This window comes from Semicossyphus pulcher, unplaced genomic scaffold (assembly GCF_022749685.1).
Source record: "Semicossyphus pulcher isolate SPU_LCO1_2020_fin unplaced genomic scaffold, fSemPul1.0.p SCAF_2, whole genome shotgun sequence".
In the NCBI taxonomy this organism is placed as follows: domain Eukaryota; kingdom Metazoa; phylum Chordata; class Actinopteri; order Labriformes; family Labridae; genus Semicossyphus; species Semicossyphus pulcher.
The window spans coordinates 24,808,349-24,816,129 of record NW_027211693.1 but is presented as its reverse complement, the minus strand read 5'-3'; positions in this window follow the sequence as shown (position 1 = coordinate 24,816,129).

Below are 7,781 nucleotides of genomic sequence, written 5' to 3'. Positions count from 1 at the left end.
ACCTGTCTTCACTGCCTTGTCTCCCAGAGCTCATCTTCCTGGAGTAAAAATTTGATTTGGGCTGAGTATGCACACAATTCTTTACCTTGCTCTGCTCCTGGTCTCTCCCCCTTTCAGTGTGTTTACGACTACCAGCTGCCACTATTCCCAGAGCTAGAGTCGGAGGTCAGCATCCCATTGGCTCAGGCCTTCATTCGTTGCCGTCGCTGGTTTTTGAATCAGACCCAACAGGCAATTCTCAGGACATCAGCCCGGTACAAGAAATGGGCAGATCATTGGAGGGTTCCAGCTCCCTCGTACTGGACGGGGCAGAAAGTCTGGTTGTCCACCTAAGATCTTCCCCTGCTAGTGGAATCCCCTAAGTTGGCTCCTCGATTTGTTGGACCATTCCCTGTATCTAAAGTTGTGAATCCTGTGTCAGTTCATCTTAAGCTCCCCAGACCCTGATGGATTCACCCCACTTTCTATGTGGCACGCAGGAGAGTCCGCTCGTTCCCTCCTCATGTAAGACTTCTCTGGATTTTGATCTTTGCCTTGTTTTGTGACTTTTTTTGGATTCGTTTGCCTGTGCTTTTTTACTGGTATCCTGAGACTGTGCTCAGAGTCGTGCTTGTCCCATCACCTGTGGTTCTGTGGTTGTTAGATCTACTTGATAAATTAGAAGATCCAAAGTCTCCAACAAATGCACAGTTTACTTATTTTTGTGTAAAAAACTGACTGAACTGACTGGTAGGGGAAATTATTTAGCCTTTTTTATGAAGGAATGTCATATTTGATACTGGTTTATGAAGATTTATATCACAAGATATGACCCAGCCTATACAATGATAAAATTAACAAATAAGGGGAAAAAAAACATAAGTATGATATACACTGAACAAAAATATAAACGCAACACTTTTTTTTTTGCTCCCATTTTTCACGAGCTGAACTCAAAGATCTAAGACTTTTTCTTTGTACACAAAAGGCCTATTTCTCTCAAACATTGTTCACAAATGTGTCTAAATCTGAGTTAGTGAGCACTTCTCCTTTGCCGGGATAATCCATTCACCTCACAGGTGTGGCATATCAAGATGCTGATTAGACAGCATGATTATTGCACAGGTGTGCCTTAGGCTGGCCACAATAAAAGGCCACTCTAAAATGTGCAGTTTAATTATACAGAACAATGCCACAGATGTCGCAAGTTTGGAGGGAGCGTGCAGTCGGCATGCTGACTGCAGGAATGTCCACCAGAGCTGTTGTAGACCGTAAATTGAATGTTCATTTCTCTACCATAGGCCATCTCCAAAGGCGTTTCAGAGAATTTGTTCGTTTGTCGTCGTCACCGACTCTAGTGGGCAAATGCTCACATTCGATGGCGTCTTCACGGATGAATCCCGGTTTTCACTGTACAGGGCAGATGGCAGACAGCGTGTATGGCGTCGTGTGGGTGAGCGGTTTGCTGATGTCAACGCTGTGAATCGAGTGGCCCATGGTGGCGGTGGGGTTATGGTATGGGCAGGAATATGTTATTGACAACGAACACAGGTGCATTTTAATGATGGCATTTTGAATGCACAGTGATACCGTGACGAGATCCTGAGGCCCACTGTTGTGCCATTCATCCACGACCATGACCTCATGTTGCAGCGTGATAATGCACGGCCCCATGTTGCAAGGATCTGTACACAATTCCTGGAAGCTGAAAACATCCCAGTTCTTGCATGGCCAGCATACTCACCGGACATGTCACCCATTGAGCATGTTTGGGATGCTCTGGATCCGCATATACGGCAGTGTGTTCCAGTTCCTGCCAATATCCAGCAACTTCGCAGCAATTGAAGAGGAGTGGACCAACATCCCACAGGCCACAATCAACGACCTGATCAACTCTATGCGAAGGAGATGTGTTGCACTGCATGAGGCAAATGGTGGTCACACCAGATACTGACTGGTTTTCTGACTCCCCCCCCGGACACATTTTAGAGTGGCCTTTTATTGTGGCCAGCCTAAGGCACACCTGTGCAATAATCATGCTGTCTAATCAGCATCTTGATGTGCCACGCCTGTGGGGTGGATGGATTATCTCGGCAAAGGAGAAGTGCTCACTAACACAGATTTAGACAAATTTGTGAACAATATTTGACAGGAATAGGCCTTTTGTGTACAAAGAAAAAGTCTTACGCCGGGAACACACCGGACGCTGAAGCGCCGCGAAGCAGAGCCAGTTTCCTTTCGGCGCCCATGTTAACCGATTGTGTCGTTCACACCAGGCGCGCCGCAGCGAGCGATCGCGTCAATCCTGGCAGGAAGTCACACATGAAACAATGAGAGAATCCGGTCAATCTTCAAAATTAAAACAATTTTCAAAATAAAACACCGCGATTGACAAATGAGATGTTATATTTGTGTGCTTTTATATATTTGTCAGTATCTAAACAGAGCGCGAGAGAGATGAAGATACACACAGACACACAGACACACAGACATAGATTCACACACAGACACAGACACACAGGCACACACAAGAAAGAGAGAGACACAAAGTGGACTGGCTATAGGGGGTGCGGGCGGGGTGTCAAAACACACATGCAAACAGAGAGAGCGAGCATGATGAGAACATGAAAACAGCTCCAAATGTGAGTAAACGACAGCTGAGGAGCAGAGGCGCTTGTCGACCGGCGCGGAGAAATGCGCGTCTGGTGTGAACAGAAGTGCCCCGGCTCGCGCGCGATTTTCGTTGCGCGGCGCTTCGCAGCGCTTCGGCATCCGGTGTGTTCACGGCGTTAGATCTTTGAGTTCAGCTCATGAAAAATGGGAGCAAAAACAGAAGTGTCGCATTTATATTTTTGTTCAGTGTAAAATAAATGAATCCTATCAAATTGTATTGTCACAAACTGAACAATCATCATAACTACATTCTGGTTCTAGAACCACAGTCATCCTGGTGGCCTGCCCCTTGTCTAGGAGTTAATGTTTCTACATGACGCACAGATGGAAATAAACCAATTTGTGTTGTTGTCACAATCCAATTTGTGGTGAAGGAACATCACCTTCATTTAATTCCTATCCAGAAAAAAAAATGAAACTCAGGGTTGTACCCCTGCCTTTTTTTAATAAATACAATTCTTAGAGACGCATTGGAATTTAGCTCATTAAATATTGAAATACACATAACGTGTTAACTCCTCACCCAAGGGCTGCATTAGCCACTTGCATCTGGATGCAGACAATTTTAGCCAACACAGCAAAATACCTGCTTATATGGTTGGCAGAGGAAACACTCTTCCTGGGAAAATACTGAATAAACTATTCCTCCAGTGTAGAGGGACAGGTTTCACAGACGATAAAGTGGAGAAGAGAGGAGGGATTAATAAGTGAATAATAAGCAGGGTGCTTTGCTGCTGGAGGTGTTGTTGAAGGTCTCGCTTATGATAATTAACATGTGACTCTGGCAGCACACTGCATCATAGGGATTGAAACAGACCAATTAGTGATAACACAGATCAGCCACAACATTAAAACCTCCCGCTTAATATTCTGTAGGTCCCCCTTGCGTCGCCAAGACAACTCGAACCAGTAGAGATATGGACTCCACAGGACCTCTAGGGGTCCCTTGTTATCTGGCACCAAGACTTCAGCAGCAGATCCTTTAAGTCCGAGAAGTTGCGAGGTGGGGCCTCAATTGATCGTACTTGTTGTTCCAGCACATACCGCAGATTGAGACCAAGGGAATTTGGATGCCAAGTCAACACCTTGAACTCTTTCATGTTCCTCAAACTATTAATGACCAATTTCTGCAGCGTAGCAGGGAGAGTTTCCGTGCTTAAAGAGGCCACTCCATTGAAGAATACTGTTGCCATGAAGGGGTACACATTGACAAGGTAGGTGGAACAAAAAAATAATATCTAAAAATCAACACAGAGAAATGAATGTTACCAATCTACAGAGAGGTGGTAAATGAAAAGTAACCAAACACATATCAACTAGGGATGGGCATTTCCAGTGATCTCAATATTCGAGTAATCTAATTACCTTATGAATGAGTCATTTTTGTAGTGTCAAGCATGCAACATGGCTTTTAGCCCGAGGAAAAACAGACTGTAGGACTCAAAAAATGCAGCATCGAGGTTACATTGCCGTCTCTGCTCTCACAAAGTGAACTAATAAAGCATCTGTATTTGATGGCCTAGGTTTGGGAACAGTCTGCAGTGTTACGGTTCTGTATACAGAGCTGCAAGTGTGACCAACAGCAGAGCAGAGAGGCTACAAACTATTGGTATGAGGTGTAGGCAGACATGTCAATGCGAACTGAACTTAAATTAAAAAAATGTAATGAAATTTGAAATCAAATACACTTGAAACAGAATGTAATATTATGTAATTAAATACAGTTTTCCAGCAACTGAATTTTATTAGAAATGTCCTTCATTATTTCATTCAGTTAATTCAGTAATTTGGAATCAGTTCCAAACCAATACATTTATATTCAAATTATACTATCAAGATTTAGTATTTTATGCAATTACAAACAATAAAAGCTCTATTTCTCTGGTGCTAACCTCTGAATTAAAGCATGTCTGACCACCGCATGTCTTATGGAGTGTTCACAATATGCAGTCGTCTAACCATCACCATCACCATCGACTATTGTGAGGGTCCCTTGCTCCTTTTTCAACTTCAAACACTGTTCACTTGCCGCCTTGTGCATCAAACCCATTGACAGGTGACATTGTAACAAGATGATTAATGTTATCCATTTCAGCTGTCGGTGGTTTTAATGTTGTAGATGATGGGTGTATATCTTCACCATCCCTCACTTCTAATTCTGGATCTATTAGAAATAAAACTAGACTAATAAATTGGTTGTCATGCATCTTTCACAGGTATCCATCACGACAAAAGCAGCTGCTCGACTGGAAAATCACCTCTTTCTGAGAAACACCACAATGTTGCTTTCTCCTCTGATACATTATACCTTCACTACATGCTGGTCTCATCTGTACTGAGTCTGTACTATATCAGCTGCCCATCGTTCGCTGTCTACAGGGGAGAATTGGTCCCGCTGAGTATTGTGGCCTTTGTTTCACCAGCAGCAAACTCGCTGCCCTCGAGCGAACATACATTTTTGCGGTCTGACCAACTCTCGCCCTAATTAGCCACAAATCACTGAGTGCATTTGAAAATCATCACTAACCTTACCTATAAAGAACACCAATAAAAATGAGCAGGTCTTCGATTAAAGCATTTAAAGCCCATATGTAGAGTGGGGCAGTAGAGTACATTAAGTGATTGTACTGGATTTCTATTGACATTATGCTATGAAGAGAGGAACGCACACACCCACACAATACTGCAACCATGAACTATGAGGGCCATGGTTTCTTCGCTAAATAAGTCCATTATGTAGTAGACTCTGTGCTTCTCAAATATTTAACCCTCATAACTCTAAGTATTATTGTGCCATTCTATGAACACTTTTTCAAGACCCAGAAAAGCACCTCTACTTCTAAGGACTCAATATAATTTAAAACTTTATAACATTTTGTATTGTGTTTTTAAACAATGTCTGGAGGACTAGGTCTAAACTAATAATCACATTTTAATTTTCACTGTGGTATGTTCAGGCACAGTAAACATCCCAAAAGACTGCTAAAACGCAATATGAAAAAACTTTTAGTACATGTGCAATACATTCACACACAGTATGCAAACATTTGACCTATCAGATGGCATCCTAAATACCTTGGCCATGCATTCACAGAGTTTGGCCACTTAAGCTCGTCATCAGCTACTTTTAGATCATTTGGTGTCAATTTGGTGGCGACTGCCAGGTTAGCAAGCCCAATGACAGAGGAAGGAGAGAGAGTGAGGAAATCATGGTTTAGACCTTGTGATGAAAAATAACTGAACTTCTGTTATCTATAAGTATATTGCATTCAGGAGATACAGAGTTTACAATGACAGGTATTGTGTTAACATGCAAAAAAGCAGAGAGACAAAGAAACTGGTTACCCTAGTGTCAGTGAAGGTTCTCAGTCATCCCAGAGGCGACTGGACTTGGTTGAAGTTCTTGAAGACGTTTCACCTCTCATCCGAAAGCCTTCTTCAGTTCTAACTGACTGGTGGACAGAGCTAGAAATATAATACCCTAGTGCAACCAATATGCACTAGGGCTACAACTAACGACTATTTTGATAGTCGACTAGTCATCGATTATTAAAACGACTAGTCGACTAATTGGATAATGAATTGCACAATTATTAATGGCTCTTATTTTGCTATCAGCTTTTAAATTTAGTTGGAGGTTCTTTTTAGTGCTCAGTAACAAGAAAATTCTTTATTCAAAATTAACTTTTTTATCAACTTTGCTGCTGATTTGGCTACCACTGATACAAAAGATAAATAAAAGAAGAGAAAAAATATGCGAGAGAGAAAATGATTAAGTAGGGAAAGGTTTTAAGATACAGGACTGAAAATACAAAAGAAAAAAAATTACACAGCATGGCTGTGACTTTGGACTTTAAAGATTGAAGATGTTTAAAAAAAGAGATGAGCCAGGTTCTTTCTATAGCACTAAAGTGTTATATTAATGTTAAAAGCCAAAACAACTCCTTCTAGAGATAGCTAACGTTAAATAATTGAGAAGCTTATTATCTTATCTGGCGAGTCTGCATCATCCACATGTCCAAACTGCCTTCTCTTCAAATGCTCGTGCGTTACAGACACACTCCCATGATAAGCAAGGTCCGCTTTACAGCGGTAGGTAGCCTAATCCTTTTCTTTGCAGCGTTCAGGATAAATTGCTGGCTTTAGAAGTTTTAGGACGATACGATGGTGTTGCATCGGCCGCCGTCATTTTGCCACCAGATTTTTTGCAGGCCCAGTCCGCACATCCTTTTTATGCTCTTGAGTAAAGACAGTAAAATACCAAACCAAGATAGTTAAGAGCAATATCAATATAATCAATAGGTCACAGGCATGTTTCCAAGCACCATATATCTAAATAACCTTCACTTTCAGAGGCTTCCTTTCAGAAGCCTCTCAAATCCTATTGACCTGTTAAATCTGTGTACAGTGCGAGACTCATACTTATCAAATAACGGTGCTGCTTCACAGCTTGTTACCACAGACGGAGACATGTAGGACACATTCCCTCATTCCCTCCATCTTCAAATGTCTAGAATATCTCTGACTATTTGATTAATGTTGCAGCTGGGAGCAAGATCTAATTGTAAAAGCAGGATAAACACTTACTGGGAGAAAGGAAACGGTGCAAATCAGACCACTCCCCAGAGTATTGAGGAAGGAAATTGGTTTAAAGGATGGGACACAGGCTTGCGTACCAATGTAGAGCCCCGTCACCCCTCTCTTGCTCTCTCTATCTAACCTTCTCCACCCGACTGCGGCACCTTTGATTCAAATTTTCACTAAAAATTGGCAATGTGACACAGCTCCTTTTCTTTTTCCTCCCCTCTGTATTAGCTATGCTTGTCCTGCAAGCACAAAGTCAGATCCTTGGATCTGATTGTAACTGATGACTTGAGAAGATATAAATCACACTTGAATTGCAGCCCTGAGATGTCAGCCATTAAAATACAGTGCTGGGTACCTGGAATACATATGAGATGATTGGTAGTCCGCAATGCTGTATGACACTGCCAGATTACCTTATGCAAAAGTGTTCAGCTGAATGTTTAATACCTGGGTCTGTTTAAAAAGCTGTCAGGATGTATTTCAAGTGAAGCACCGGGGAGCATCATTGAGGGAATCTTAACAACTAGAATAAGGAATATACA